We start from the raw sequence: 15,549 nt of genomic DNA, 5'->3' as shown, positions 1-15,549 counted from the left end.
GTTTCCACATCTTTCTATAACACCCCCAACCTTCACGGAAGCTTTTTTTCAGTAGTAAAAAATGTAGTTCCAACGGGGAATCATTAGTGATTAACAAACTGCCAGGGACTGGGAACATTCATTGTATGAGCTGGAAGATTTCAGAACGTTTTCAGTTCCTTTGAGGATCGGAGGCAACTATCTTGCCCCGGGTGTAGGGTGGAGCGGGAGGCTATTTGGATGCAGCTAATCCCTGAAATGCAGAGGAATATGCCACGTGAAAGTTGTGCGTATAGAAAGACAGAAAGAGAAATAGTTGAAGTGAAAAGAAAGGAAGCACCAGCAACGTTTGAAGCAAGCCCAGGAAACGGAAAGTTGGCTTTCACTCAGAATGCAACCCCGTTAGGAACAGAAGTGAACAGCACAAGCAACGCTGACACCAAACCCTATATAAATTAAGCATAATAGAAACATCGCCCCCCACACCTACACCCACCCTCCATCCCTTTTTTTCTCCCCCTAATGTCTCAACAAATGAAACGGATTTGTAAAAATGTTACATGTAAAAAATACGAGAGACATTACACATAGTTCTGTGAAACAAGAAAATCTTTAATAGAAGAAGAAGAAGGAAGAAAGAAAGAAAGAAAGAGAATGCAACCCCCTTGGAGTTACAAGCGATAGTGCCTTGAGACTGTGTAGATTCAGGATTTGGTTGCGACGTCTGTCCGGGGCTGAATACTCTGAGCATCTAACATCAACCGCTTGGGCTTGAAAGACCTACTGACTTCTTGGCAGGAGGAGTTTGCCTTCCCTTTATTTGCAATGGTGTTACTCACATTCTTCCCTTCAAGTTTTTGCACCGCCTAACCTTAACGAAAACCTCTAAGCGGCTTACGAAAGCAGGAACATGATCGATAAAAGTCAAAGTGAAAAACATGCAAAATGCAATTACAATGAAGCTAAAACCACCGATTAAAAGGCATAGCAACTTTTTGCAGGTAAAGGTAAAGGAAAGGAAACAAAGTTTATAGCAGGCGCCGAAAAGGGTGCAGTGAAGGCGCCTGCTTCATCTCAAAACGCAGGGGGTTTCAGGGTGTACTTGCTGCATCTAGGCTTCTTGGGCAAAGCCTTTCAACATGCCTAAGTCTTGGCGCATCTCTGTCTGCAAAATGAAAGCCTCATAATAATATTTTTAAAAAATAAACCACAGTTCTGTCTGGCTCTCTCGCTGCCCAACCCGTCTTCTCAATTCCCTTCTCTTCAACTGTGCACACTAAACTCCAAGCCCATGGGGCTATTTTCCAGTTTTGCTGAGGGGTGATGCTAAGGGAAGGGTGCGCTCCATCCCATCTAGATTGGTCAAGCAGCGCTTGAAAAGTGAATTTGAAACTCGCTCCTCCCCAAAAGCCGCCTCCCCATTGGAGCGCTTCTCTCCAAGGAAAACGCGCCGGCCAATTGGCAGCCAGGAGGGGCTATAAAGGCGCCGAACTCCAGAAACCTGGAGCGGGCCTTGAGGAGCAAGGGCAATTTTGGAAGCGAAAAGCAGCTTTGTTGGAAGAGAGCGAGGCAGCGCTTTTGCAAGATGAAAACCACCAGCCGAGGTAAGAAGAGAGAATTGTTTAAACGATTTTTAGTTCACTTGTCTATAAAAAATTGCTTAAATGATTGATATAAATTCAGGCTTTCATAAACGACTGTTTTTATAAATGAAGGGTGTTTCTGTTTCTGGGTCAGGATCAGGGTGTAGGGAAGGCTTTCAAAGACCCATTTGTGGTAGCCGGGGAGGGATTACACAGGGGCTCAAATGTCTTCGGATGGATGGTTTGCACATATTTTATTTATAAGCATGAAGCATTTGCCGCATTTTACTGCATGAAGCATTTACACACACATTTTCTGATTGTTAAATCCCTTTCACATAAACGGGATTAAATTTCCCAATAAACGTGGTTAGGATCGGCTACGGAAAACGATGGCAAGCATAGAAATAAGCGTAAACTTCTTATTTAAAATTCTTTGGTTTGTTTTCATGCAAAACTTGTTCAGAGCAACCGGAGGTTTATTTAATATTAGTGTCCATTGTTAAGGCAAAACCAATTCAGGGAGGAAGATCTGCAAGCTTAAGCCGAGCGCTCTCTTCAAATTTGCCTCTTTGTCTTTTCCCAGGAGGAAGCCACCCCAAAGTCGGAGGAGGAAGGCGAAAAAGGACTGTTTTTAGCCCATCTCATGTCGAGCTCCTAAAAAAGTCCTTTGAAGAGAACCAGTACCCCGGATACGAGACCAGGGAGGCGCTGGCGAGGTGCATCGGAGTCGAGGAAGATCGTGTGCACGTAAGAATCGGGATGGTGGGGGCTCCCAAGACTTCCCTAAACCGCACATACTGGAACAATTTGAAACGCTCCGCATAATCCTTGCGCAGTCGAAGGGCTTAATCCGCCGTGTACCTCTCAGCTTATCGCGAAAGGCGCCTTGTTCAAAAGCTAACTTCCTGTTTCTTGGTGTGTGTTTTTTTGGGGGGGCGTATCGTGGGTTCTGGGTTTATATCATATTAAAAAAAATCTTTAGAGACCCAGCTTAGAAATCTAATTTCTGCAATGGATGGGCTTAGTGCTAAAAGTACATTAAATCTGGTTTTATAGGCTGCCTTTGCAGCCTGATCCAGTTAACACCAACTCCCAAGGTAATGTGCAGAGGACTGCAGCCATAAGCAGCTTGCACTTGGGAGACTAAAACGAGTTAAGCTGCATTGCTTTTTCTGGCAAAAGTTGAGCAAGTACTTAGTTCTCTCCTACAGAGAAATTGGCATTTTGAAATATATATAAATACACTTCCCTGCCTAGTCCATTACCCCCAGGACACTTGGGAGGCTGAGGCAGAAGACCCCAAACAGGGCACAACAGACGGGTAGGTCTTCTGAGTGAGCCATTTAAAATTACTAAGTTTATTGAATCTTTAAAACAATTGCTATGCATAAAGTGTTGCCTTCCAGCACAAATGCACACAGAGATGTTAAGTCTTGTATGCAGCCATCCACTTGACATTAACAAACGCTTGACAATTTCTTACATGTGAAGCTCACATCCACACGTTATACTTAAATAAAGCGAGTCTTGTGGAACTGTACACTTGTGCAGCTTTTAAAGGTGGCTTTTTCTGATACTGCAGAAGAAAAGACAGCCAAATAGCAGTATTTAGTCATTCCAACTTAGAAGCTTTATATTTAACAGTAACTAGAGATTATGCACATGGGATATATGAATGTGGAGCTGAAGAGAGTAGAAAAATGCTGCAGAGAACTAAAGAGAAACCCCAGAGAAATAAGCATAATTTATTAAATGTATTTCTCTCTGTTGGATCAAGAAGACAATTTCATGGTAGCAATGTCTTCTATACTGGTTCTCTCCTTTCTTCCTTTCAGGTCTGGTTTCAAAACAGAAGGGCAAGAACACCAAAGAGCATTGGTTCCAGGATAAGGATCGGGAACCATGCTACAGCTCCTTTTAGCCGGAGTGAAAGAATCCGTCCAAGAAGCAGCCTGGACAGCAGCCCAAGAAGCAGTCCAGGAAGCAGCCAAAATATTCATATGGAGCAATATTGTCAGCCACAGAACTTGCATTATGCTGAAAGCTTCAGAGGAACAGGGTTGTGGCAGCCACCTCTCAACAACACACAACCAGGAGAGTGTGCCCCGCAACAGCAGAGCTCCCTGGAATTGAACACTGCTTATTACCAGCAGGCTGCTTTTTGTGGAACTGGGCTTTATGAGACTTCCCAGGCGAGCAACTGCCCAGGTCCATATTATGGTGCGGAGATGGTGAGGCAGCCTCCACCATCAGCTGGGAACTTCTTCATGGCATCAAGCACTTCTACTCCCTGGTCTGGGAATTATTCAGCTACAAATCCTGTACAAATGCAGAACGTTGATGGAAGTGCTTCGGGCTCTCAGTTTTTCTCTTTAAGTCAGGTTCCAGATTAGCATCCCAACTCCTTCCTTGCTGTCCTGTACATATTTTACAAGCTCCCTCTTTTAATGTATGACTTCGATGTTTTGAATAAAGTTTGTTCTTTTAATAGCTTGTCTGGAGTCGTATTTTAACTTTCCATTTACTGAAACATTCACTTTCCTGTGTGCAAGCTTATTTTTTCCATAGAAAAAAGTCAGTTGCGTGGTACATGTGGTTCTAGAGATAAAAGGTCACGTCTTCTAATGGCTGGATATTCCTGAGACACATTTTAATGCACCAATGGGCTTTCTGTCGCTTTCCTTTTCTTTTTAAGTCTCTGTATCTGAGGCTACAGTAGGTGGCAATAAATGTGGTGGGAAGTTGCTGTATTTTCTTTGTATGAAAAAGAATATTTGCAGATCCTGCTATAAGTAGATTTAGTAACACTTCTGTGTTAAAAAGTTTGGTTTCCATTCATGAGTCTTCCATTTTTTTAAAAAAACTGAAGTTTGAGATGGGGATATAAGGTTTAATTGATTTTTCTACCATGAGTGTGTTAAGTTGCTCTCCAAAGCTTTAAAGACATCTAAGTTTAACTTGTATGTGCCTTATCCTGCAACATGGGCATTTATATCTATTAAAAACTTTGTGAGGGGATATTTTGAACACTTTATTTCATTTTCTTGCCCTTATTCCCCCCCCCCCAAGGTTTGTGCTCTACAGCCTTCAATGAAGCTTTATAGGAGGGTTGCCTGTGAACTAGATTGTGTCCAATACAGTTTGCCGTCTTTGACATACAGCCTTGATTTAGCCAGGTTTAATCATAATAAAATAAGTCAGTTAATTTTAGATTCTTAATTGGACCCTCTTAGGACAACTAATTTAGAAGTAGTCCCACTGAACTTACTAATACACAACCAAATCAACACAGCTGCAACATGCTCCCTGCCTGCCGCCCAGCAAAAACCCTGAAACAACTGAGCCTAAGAGTATAAAGCTATCAAAGCCTAAGACATCTCCAAATGGTTTTTTCACAAATAATGCTACATTATTGGCATATTATGTTCCCTGTTCATTTGATTATATATTCAGATCTAAATGGTTCCGCTAATGGGTCAAGTTCTGCTAACAGTGGAAAGTGTAAATAAAAAAATTCCTTCCAGTAGCACCTTAAAGACCAACTAAGTTAGTTCTTGGTATGAGCTTTCGTGTGCATGCACACTTCTTCAGATACTTCTTCAGTGGAAAGTGTGAACAGCAGTGGAGATAGAGGACATGTCTGTTGAGTACCTCTACATAATCTGCGTGAGTCTGAATTTACTCCATTCACTGAAATATAGGCTTTGGGCTTGGAATATATTACAAATCCATATCATAAAACCTCACCTGCCCAGTCCACTATATTTCTCAACACTCCACTATGGAATTTAATGGGGCTGGGCGCTAGATTGGGCAGATCATACTGAATCTAGTGGATTTGTCCTACCCGGCCTGGCCCCTTTAGTCCTACCCTGATATAGGACCAGATCTGGGTTGGGTGTGACCTAGGTTGGGATAGGGCTGATCTGGGTCCACATCTTAATGTGTGTGTGTGTAAGCACAGCCCTGGAATTTCTCAAGATGTGATTATGGCTGCCAACCTAGATGGCTTTCTCAAGAGATTAGACAAATTCATGAATGCTAAGACTATCAATGGCTACTAATCGTTATGGATATATGCTATCAGAGGCATATCAATTGCTGGGAAAGAACAGGGCGAAAGGGTCCTCACCTGACTTGTGTCTTGCTTTTGGGATTGCATAGTGATATGGTTGGCTACAGTGTAGAGCAGAATGCTTGGAAAACCTGGCATTCTCCTAAACAGACCTCATATACAGAAAGGTGGTCACATATGCCCAAATTAGATGTAATAGAAGAGATCTATGAATAAAATAGCTACAAGTAGTTCTTAGTTGCCAACTGACCAGATCTTCTTCCTGAATCATTTGCAGTTAAAGAAATAAAAACAAGCATTTAATGCATGCAGTTAAAAAACCAACCAACCATATCCTTGCCTTCAGAAGATGCACTCAGTCTATACTGACTCTGTATGCCCCTCATCCCTAAGAAAAAAGAAAAAGAGCTGCTTTCTCTCTTGGAGATGAGGAGTACTCTATCCATTGTAAATAAGCTCAATTAACAGCAAAAGTAGCTATGCTGGCCCACTAGAAAACAACAACAACAACTCCACAATCCACAGTAGGGTAATGTGTTTCACAAAGTAGGGGGTGAAGGAGATCAGAGTTTCTTTCTTATTTAAGCACAAAAAGATGTTGTAATCATGACCTGCAAGATAAAGACCACAGGCTGAGATGCCATTCATTTGAGGCAGTAGAATCTAGCACAAAAGTTAGCACCCATTTCACAATGGCTTTTTCAGATCACCATTTCAATCGGTAAGCAATCATTGTAAAATTGGTGCAGAACGAATCTTTTCAATTCTGCAAAACCAACAGAAGAGTCTTGTAGCACCTGAAAGATTAAAAAAATTATTATGACACACACAATATAATTCACTTCATTGGATGCATAAAGTATTATCCTGAGTTGCAGGGACAGAATTGGTGGGGAGCTTGTAAAAAGATACCAGAGGGAAACTAAATGCTGAATTATACAGTTGAGGATTGTGACATTTTAAACTGCAATGATGCACCAAAAACAGTAGTTGATAACACAGACATCCTTGCACTGGTAAGCCAGTTTTTAGCATATCCAGTGTGGTTTTAAAAAACGTAAACCCAGCACCTATTGTATTGATTCCATCTGCAAATAATAGCACTGGTGCATTGTAATACAATGGTCTCATGGTTTGAGGTCACTTCATTCAATAATGAACACCTTAAGGTCAGTGACAGAGCATCCTGAGAAGCTGAAATGTTCCCTCACTGGCTTTTCTATACTGCCATTTCAGATTTGTGCTCATTCATTCTTTTGCATAGACCAGCTAGAAGGTCATTGCATAGACCAGCTAGAAGGCAACTGGTGGCATATATTACTTTGGAAGATGAGCAGGTGAATTAGCCCCTCAGGTTCTATTGACATTCTTAGCTCCTGTAATAATTATGTTAAACTAGATATGGAAATAGAGTTGGTATCTGGCTCTGCCACAGCGTCCGGTCCCTCTTTTTCACAATCCTGTTATATGGCCTGTTACTCATAAAGAGGTGTTTTTAGGTTAATGGGCTGTCACCCAAGGCCTGTGAGAAGAAAGTGTCACCAATGCATGTCAGATAGAAGAGAGACTTTCAGTTCTGTAGTCACTCTTGTTTTATAACAGATTGAACTAAGTAGGTAATTGACCTGATGTGATTAATCTTCTCCTCTGAACAGGTTAACCAAAACTGGATGATTATCAAAGTCTCAGAGCTGTTTGGAGAGTATCAGAAAAGGATAAAATACAACTGAATAAAATAGGCATTCACAGCCACAACTGCAAGGAAAGCTTATTTTTTATTTCATTTTTTAAATTAAGACTATGATCCTAAACACACCATGGAGTAAGTCCCATTTAATTCAGTGGATTTTATTTCTGTGGCACACGTATTTAGTCTATGAGAAGGTGACGGTACGCAGGGTTTTTTTAAAACCATATAGTGAGAAAATCCCCTTATAAAATATGGAAGAAAATATAAATAAATACTAGAGCCTAAGACCCCCTGGTGGACCTCACTGACACAAGCCATGGCAGTAAAAAAGAAAAATATGAAAGGAGACTGCCAATGTATAGAATGATATTAGAAGAAAACAATAACAAATTGATGCTGAAGAAGTTTGAAGAAATTAGGTTGTACCTGACGGATTGGTTACATACCATATTTTCAATTAAATGAAATATTAAGTATAAATTTAAAAAAAGGATTTGAAAATAAGAAAAAGAACTAATCCAATCCAAAGGAAAATATATTTCAAAAATGTACAATCTACATCTTGAGTGGGAGGTAAAAGAACAGGTAAAAGTAAGGGGTGATGGTGCGTCGGGCCCAAGAACCTGGATATAATATTCACATGAACCAGTGGGAGAAATAATGGAAGGTGGACATGAAGTTTACAGCGTGCTATAATCTTAGAGAGAACATCATGAAAATGATGTACAGATGACACCTTACCCCGACCAAATTGTATAAAAATAGATCAGAAGTGTGCTGGAAATGCAAAAAGGGTAAAGGTTCGTATATGCATATGTGGTGGGAATGTAAGAGCATAATATATATACCGTAATGAATTTTAAAAGATATTAAAATTCCCATTTACAAAGATACCAAAAGCCTTCTTTTTAGGAATAATGTCAACAGAAATTTTAAAAAATAGCAGACCACTCTTCAAGAAATTAAAAAAAAATTAAAAATAGCAGACCACGAAACAACAGCAGCCAGGATCCTGGTGGTGAGGAATTGGAAAAGTGAAAAGACCCCCCACAAAAACCGAATGGCAGGTTAAAATGATAGAATACTTACAATTGGCAAGGATGACAGGGAGAGTTAGAGGATACCCGATGCAGAAGATCAATAAGGAATGGATAGTATTTAAAGAATATTTAAAAAACTATTGTGATAACAAAAACCTCCTGGCAGATCTTGAGTGACTCTTGTAATATAACGGTGTAAACAATAGAACTTCTTTGATAAGATTTTGGAAAAGAGAACAACAATAAGGCACTGTGTGATAAATAACAAAATGAGAAACAGTACAATGAGAATAATCAGAATTATATTTTAATTACTTATTTTTTTATCTTTACCTTTTTCTTTATTTTCCTTTTTCCTCTTTCTTTGAAAAGTAGTTGTAGATTGTAAGGATGTAGTGTGTGATGTAAATATTGTATTGTTGTGTGCTGTTATTTAAGTTAATGTTGATTGTTTAATAGTTAATCATAATCATAAAGATTACACAGCAAATTTTAATGATAGGGTTGTCTCCTGTTCATGATTTTTATGGGTTGCTCATATTTTGAGACCACAAGGAAATAATATTATAGAGTTTGTTGTTTGTTTGGTTTATTTTTCTTCTTGCATCCCTACAGTCTTCAATGAGTGTGTTTTCAGTTTCCAAACTCTGCATTTAATGGACGAAATGGTTTCTGATGGTAGGGTCTTTTTAAACTACCCATTTGTTGTTTGTAGAAAAACAATAGGATTCTAGCATTGTAGGGCATTTGTAGGGCATTGTAATAGCATTGCTTGGAAGAGATGACCCTCAGGGTCCCTGCCAACTTCACCATTTGATGGTTCTGCTTCTGCACTGTGGAGCAGCTCTCTAGGGTTTCAGGTGGGAGTCTCATCAAGCCCTACTACCTGGGACACACCAGGAGCTGGACCGGGGACCTTCTGCATGCAAACAACATGTTCTTACCACTAAGTTACAGTGTTTCCCATCACTGCAATAAAGTTTTCCCAATGGCCAGCAATCTGCACCGGATGTGTTGGCTCTTGCATCAGCTCATTTCCAGCTTCCATCTCTTTGCTTATGCTTGTATCCATGCTTGGAACTCATGAATGAGCAGAAAACTTTTCTGTCCCACCAAGCCTTTGCAGGCAATTTAAAGCACATTACCCACAATGGTCTGCTGGTGTTTGTTTTTAATTATTTTGCAAATGTAAACTACTGTGATATATTATATCTCTCTAATATTGCTTGCTAATTTTTCTGGTACCTCTTCATGCCTTTAGTTCCCTGTCTTACTGCCATGAAGACACAGTGATGGGAAACAGTTCACTGGTGACATTTCTGCTAATTGAACACTTGTAAATACAACTGAGCCACAAGAGAAGTAAAAGGAAACTATTCTGGGAAGTGCAGCACCTTCCCACATTTTGTGGGATAGATTTCTGTTTCTGTGGTCTGCCGATGTGAACAGGACCCTTGCAATGTTGCAAGCAGCTTCTTGTTCTCTTGATCTCTGTCCATCCAGGCTGCTAAAGCTGACAAGTGTATCCAGGGGCCTGCTCCCTTTGGTCAAGCAGTAGTACATAAATCCCTGAAGAAACCTCTGTGACGAAAAAGTTGCTGGGCAGGTTGGATCAACAAGTGCTCCTTTCTTTTTTTTCCTGCCTGCAAATTGTTAATGAATGGCAGCCTCTGATTGGCCAGGGTTCCAGGAGGGAGAGTTTAAAAGGAGAGGTTTTGGAGAGACAGTTAGTTTGAGAGGGTTGGTTGAAGTAGGTTGGAATTGTGGTTGGAGAGGGTGGGAGATAGGTAGGGAGACAGGTTAGGAGACAGGCTGAGGTACAAAGAGTGAATGGGAGAAAGAGTTGGCTCTGGAAAAAACAATTTCCACTCTGAGCGTATTGTGAAGCGTATTGTGTCCTGTAGGAGGAATAGACCGGAATTTTACTGGGAGGCAGAGGTTGAGCCAGGAGAAGTAGGAGCTGGAAAGGAACAGCCTACTTGGGACTGAAACCTAGTCTGGAGGGGAGAGATTCTTCTAAGGAAAAGAAGAAACTCCCAGACCCAGTGAAGGGAGGGTGTGTGGAGAGCCCTGTGGTCAATTACTTAAAGTACCTCAGGAGCAGGATTGTTAAAGGGGGTGGATAACTGAAAGAAAGTATCAAGGAACAAAAACAATAATGCAAAAACAAGTGAGGACAAATTTAAAGTGAAATTGCACTGTATTTCTGAACTAACCTAAGTTGAATCCATTTGTATTATATACTATCTTGCCTTAAATAAATCTTTATTGTTTATTTAAAGAAAACCTGTCCGAGACTCCAACTTACCAGTTACCCCTTCACAAAGGTCCTTTGCAGCATACTCTGGGGCTAGAAATTTTAAGGGAAAAGGGAAAGAAACCTTCAGGTAAAGGGTTATTCAGTGAGGTGGGGGCAATTAACCTACGAGAGCCGGCCCAAAGGCATGAGAGGAAAATGTGTCCTTGTGCCTGTTGCAACCTCCTCTTGCACCTTTTGTTGTGCTTTACGACAACCACCATCTGCTTGCAAATACCCCCTTCTTGGGCAACATGGTGAAGAGAGAGGTGGAGGAGCTGTTACAGGAGTTTCTGGAGGATACAGCCCATCTGATCCCTTATATCACAGTTTGATGACTGAGGTTTTCAGGGAAGACGTTGGTGGTGGTCCCCCATGGTTCAGATGAACAGCTTGTAATTTACAGATTCTAGGCATTCAGTATTATGGACCCAGTCCTGACTGAGTTTAGACAGCTCTCCTGCCTTTTGAACTTCAGACACTTGACAAAACCTTTTCCATTTTGTAGGCATTTTAAGATGCTTTCCTGATTCTCTGATTGGTTAGCAACTTGCTGGCCTTATTAAAATTCTGTGGCTGGCAAGACAAGGCACTCATTTTCAATGCAACCATCATACTTTCCAAAGTGCATAGTCAAATTCTTGCAGCAGTGAAGGTCTTCACGATCAATGCAGAAATGGGATTGTTGATCATACATATTTCAAAAGGAGATTCTTTTAAAATGCACCGCAAGAATCAGAATGTGATAGATTTACGGGCAAGGGAAATTAGACATAATATACAATTGGCATCATGGGAAAAATTATGGAGGGAAGATTTAAAATTTACAACATGCTGTATGTTGAAAGAGAATTATATGAAAGTGATGTATCGCTGGTACTGAACTGCTACCAAGTTAGCAAAAATGTATAGAACAGTTACAGAAAGAGAAAGAAGGCACATTTGACCACACGTGATGGACGTGCAAGAAGACAAAAGGATATTGGGAAATGATTTATAATGAGCTGAAAAAGATGTTTAAAATTACTTTTGGGGGAAAACCTGAAGCTTTCTTACTAAGAATTTTAGATCCAGAAATATCTAAGGATCAGAATAGACAATTTATGTATGCTACAACAACTGCTATTTGCCCAAAGATGGAAAGAGGACAAAGTACCTACAAAAGAAGAATGGTTGATAAAGATGATGGACTATGCTGAAATGGCAAAAATGACTGGGAAAATTAGAGATCAAGGGGACAATAAATTTAATAAAGATTGGGAAAACTTTATAAGTTACTTAAAAGAACACTGCAAACAATTAAAAACATTGGCAGGATTCCAAACAGCTCTTGCAATGTAGTGGGAACTATGGTAAAAACTGAGTTTTAAGAAAACATGGAGAATATTATATGCTGCAGTTGGAAAAGAAGATCTTGGGAAACCATGGAAAGGTGGAGGGAAGTCTCGGGATTCAGAGAATCCTATGTGTAGAATGACTATGATTTATGTGAGATGATAATTGTTAAAAGCAAAAATGAATAAAAAAGAATGTAATAGATTTACAATACATTCTGATTCTTACCATGCTTCTTTTAAAAACTAAACTACGTAAACTAAACTCCTTACTTCTTTACTGAGTAGAGATAAACAACTAATGGCCTGGGAACTCAATCCATGTATTGGGAGTCATTCAAATCTATCATCCGTTTGCAAATTCTAAAGCCCACACCTCCATACATTTACTCCATGCACTATGTGAAATCTACTTCCTGCACTAAAAAATGTTTGTCTGTGTTACTCAGAAAGTGACGTGGAACCAAGCCAGACCTAATTTTGTAAGTTTATCTGTAATAAACTCATTTCTTGTTAATTTTAGAAATGGCAAACACAACATGGGGGGGGGGCACAGGTTGTAGTTATGGATTCAGATCTGTTTGCGGTGCTAAGGAATGGGTTTAAAACACCATGCCATTTCACCCAAGCTGCTCCCTCAGAGCTAGTATTTGCCCAACAGGAAGGGTGGAGGTTGCAGGCACCATGCAGCAAATTTGTCCTCCCCCCCCCCATTATATTTTATTTTTTTACTGTACCGAACCAAAAATTCTGAATTTAGGGGAGGGGGATTACTTTGTTGCTGTTATTGATAAACATGGGGAAGTCAGATATCCTTTCTGATCTACTTAAAATCACCCAGAGCTCATCTACCTTCGGACCATCCCTGCCATGTGAAGAAAATAGAAGCTTGGGAAGCCATTCAGATTGGGGGGGGGGACAAAGCAGAAAGGGTTAAAAATCCCCTTTCAAGCTCTTTCTGACTCCACCCACCCCCTCAGCTGCAAACATGTGATGCCTTATCACTGATCTCCAGACATTCCTTTCTTTTTTTTTGCAGATAAATTTTTATTGATATTATACATATATACAAATAAACTTATACAAAATCCAATATTTAGATTGCACAAAATATAGTCATTCCATAAGTCGTAAATACATTCATTTTAGGCTCTGCCAAGTCTTGGACTTCCTTCTACTGCTTTGGTAAGTATCAAATAGACTTAATATTCACGTATTTTATTTCTTTCACATAATAGCCATTTACTGTTAGAGTTGTTACCAATCCCGCTAGTGTCATTTAAAATTTGGTTCCAGTGTACGTCCAATACTTAACCCAGTTATCTTGGAGTTTCTGTTCATCTTGATCTCTTATTCTCACAGTTATTCTAGCAAGCTCGGCATAATTTGTTAATTTAATCTGCCAATCGTATATATTGGGTATGACATCCATTTACCAATTTTGTGCTAACATGATTCTTGCGGCTGTTGTGGCATATTGAAATAGTACCTTATCTTCCTTTTTAATTTCTTTGCCTGTCATTCCTAGCAGGAGAGCTTCGGGTTTTTTGGGAAACGTATACTTGAAAAAAAATTTAAGCTCATTATAGATTGATTCCCAAAAACCTTTTACTTTGCTGCATGACCACCACATGTGGTAGAAGTCACCATCTGCCTCTCCACATTTCCAACATCTTTTGTTTTTTAACCTATATATCTTAGCCAATTTCACTGGTGTAAGGTACCACCTATATATCATCTTCCATATATTTTCCCTTAGTGCCATACATGCCGTAAATTTCATGTTAGTATTCCATAATTCTAGCCATCTCTCAAAATCAATATTGTAGCCGAAATCTATTACCCACTTAATCATGGCCTCCTTGACCTCTTCGTCTTTTGTATACCACTCCAATAATATATCATATGTTCTGGACAGTACTTTGGTCTTTCCTTCAACCACTTCCACATTGAATTTAGATTTTTTTGTCCTCGAATCCTATTTTCTTTTTATCTTCTTTTAGCAAATCATTTACTTGATGGTATTGCAACCACCCAGTAAACGAGTTTTTAATCTCTTCATATGGTTTAAGTTTTATACCTTGATATGTTTTTCTTGTAAGATCTTCATAGGTGGGATTCTTCCCTTCCATATTAACTTTTTTGACCGTTAACACCTCTATTGGTGAAATCCACCAGGGTGTCTTCCTTTCCAATAGGTTTTTATTTCTTTCCCATACTTGGAGTAATGATCCTCTAAAGATATGATTCCGAAAGACACAGTGTACTTTCACCTTTTCGTACCACAGGTACGCATGCCATCCGTACCTGTTGTCAAAGCCTTCAAGATCTAACATATCTCTATTTTCTAGTGTTATCCAGTCTTTCAACCACGTTAAACATGCCGCCTCATAGTATAGACATGAATCCGGAAGAGAGAAACCCCCTCTTTCTTTTCTGTCTACCAATATTTTCATTTTTATTCGCGGTCTTTTTTCCTGCCAGATAAATCTCGCTAAGGCTTTTTGCCATGCTTTACATTGCCTTAGGCCTTTGAGTACCGGGATGGTTTGAAATAGAAATAGCATTCTGGGCAGAACATTCATTTTAATAACCGCAATCCTCCCAAAAAAGATAGTCTCATTCTTTCCCAAATTTCTAAATCTTTCTTAATATTCTTCCAGGTGACCTCATAATTATCTTTGTATAGATTAATGTTCTTAGCCGTAATCCAAACTCCAAGGTATTTCACCTTCTTTGCTGTCATAATTCCGGTCTTTTGTTCTAAGTCTGCTATATCTTCCTTAGATAAATTTTTAGTCAGTATTTTAGTCTTATTCTTATTAACCTTGAATCCTGCTACCGCTCCAAACTCTTCAATTTTTTGTAAGGCTTCTTTTACGCTATGTATTGGATTTTCTAATGTTAAAACAATGTCGTCCGCAAAGGCTTTGATTTTATATTCCTTTATTCCTACCCTGACTCCTTTAACCTCTGCTGTTTCCCTCAACCTCTTAGTAAGTACTTCCAATACTAAAATAAAAAGTAGCGGAGACAAGGGACAACCTTGTCTAGTCCCTTTCGAAATATCCAAAAATTCTGATGTAGAATTATTTATTATAAGTTTTGCCTTTTGCTCATAGTAAATGGCCTCTATGCCCTTTCTAAATCTTTCTCGCATCCCCATCCTCTTCAGGTTTTCCATCATAAAGCGCCAAGAGACATTGTCAAATGCCTTCTCCGCATCAATGAATACCAAGGCTGCCTGTTTGTCTATTCTAGTTTCCAGATATTCAATGATGTCTATCACATTTCTTACATTGTCTTTTAGTTGTCTTCCTGGTAGGAAGCCCGTTTGGTCTTTATGGATTCTATTTTTTAATACCCTTTTTAATCTTTCTGCCATTATATCCGCAAACAGTTTATAATCGTTATTTAATAACGAAATTGGCCTATAGTTCTTCACCTCTAAGGCGTCCACATCTTTTTTAGGTATTAAAGTAATATATGCTTCCTTCCAGGTATTCGGAAATCTTCCATCTTTTAAGATATTATTCATCACTTCACGTA

General features: G+C 39.5%; 1 long non-coding RNA gene across 2 annotated transcripts in view; it reads right to left on the bottom strand.

Annotated features, from left to right (window-relative positions):
* The window catches only part of LOC309532317, a 107,694-nt gene that overhangs the window by 89,329 nt on the left and 2,816 nt on the right, over positions 1–15,549 (bottom strand). The window contains exon 3 of one of the 2 annotated variants that reach the window (XR_014219741.1): positions 5,855–7,162. The exons of the other annotated variant lie outside the window; for it this stretch is intronic. This is a non-coding gene — a long non-coding RNA (uncharacterized lncRNA). Of the gene's footprint in view, positions 1–5,854; positions 7,163–15,549 lie in introns of those variants that run through there. 2 annotated transcript variants of the gene reach the window in all.

This window comes from Podarcis vaucheri (assembly GCF_965113315.1).
Source record: "Podarcis vaucheri genome assembly, chromosome: 5".
Lineage (NCBI taxonomy): Eukaryota > Metazoa > Chordata > Lepidosauria > Squamata > Lacertidae > Podarcis > Podarcis vaucheri.
Note: the sequence above shows the minus strand (reverse complement) of the source record. Positions and strands in the feature narration are given on the sequence as shown.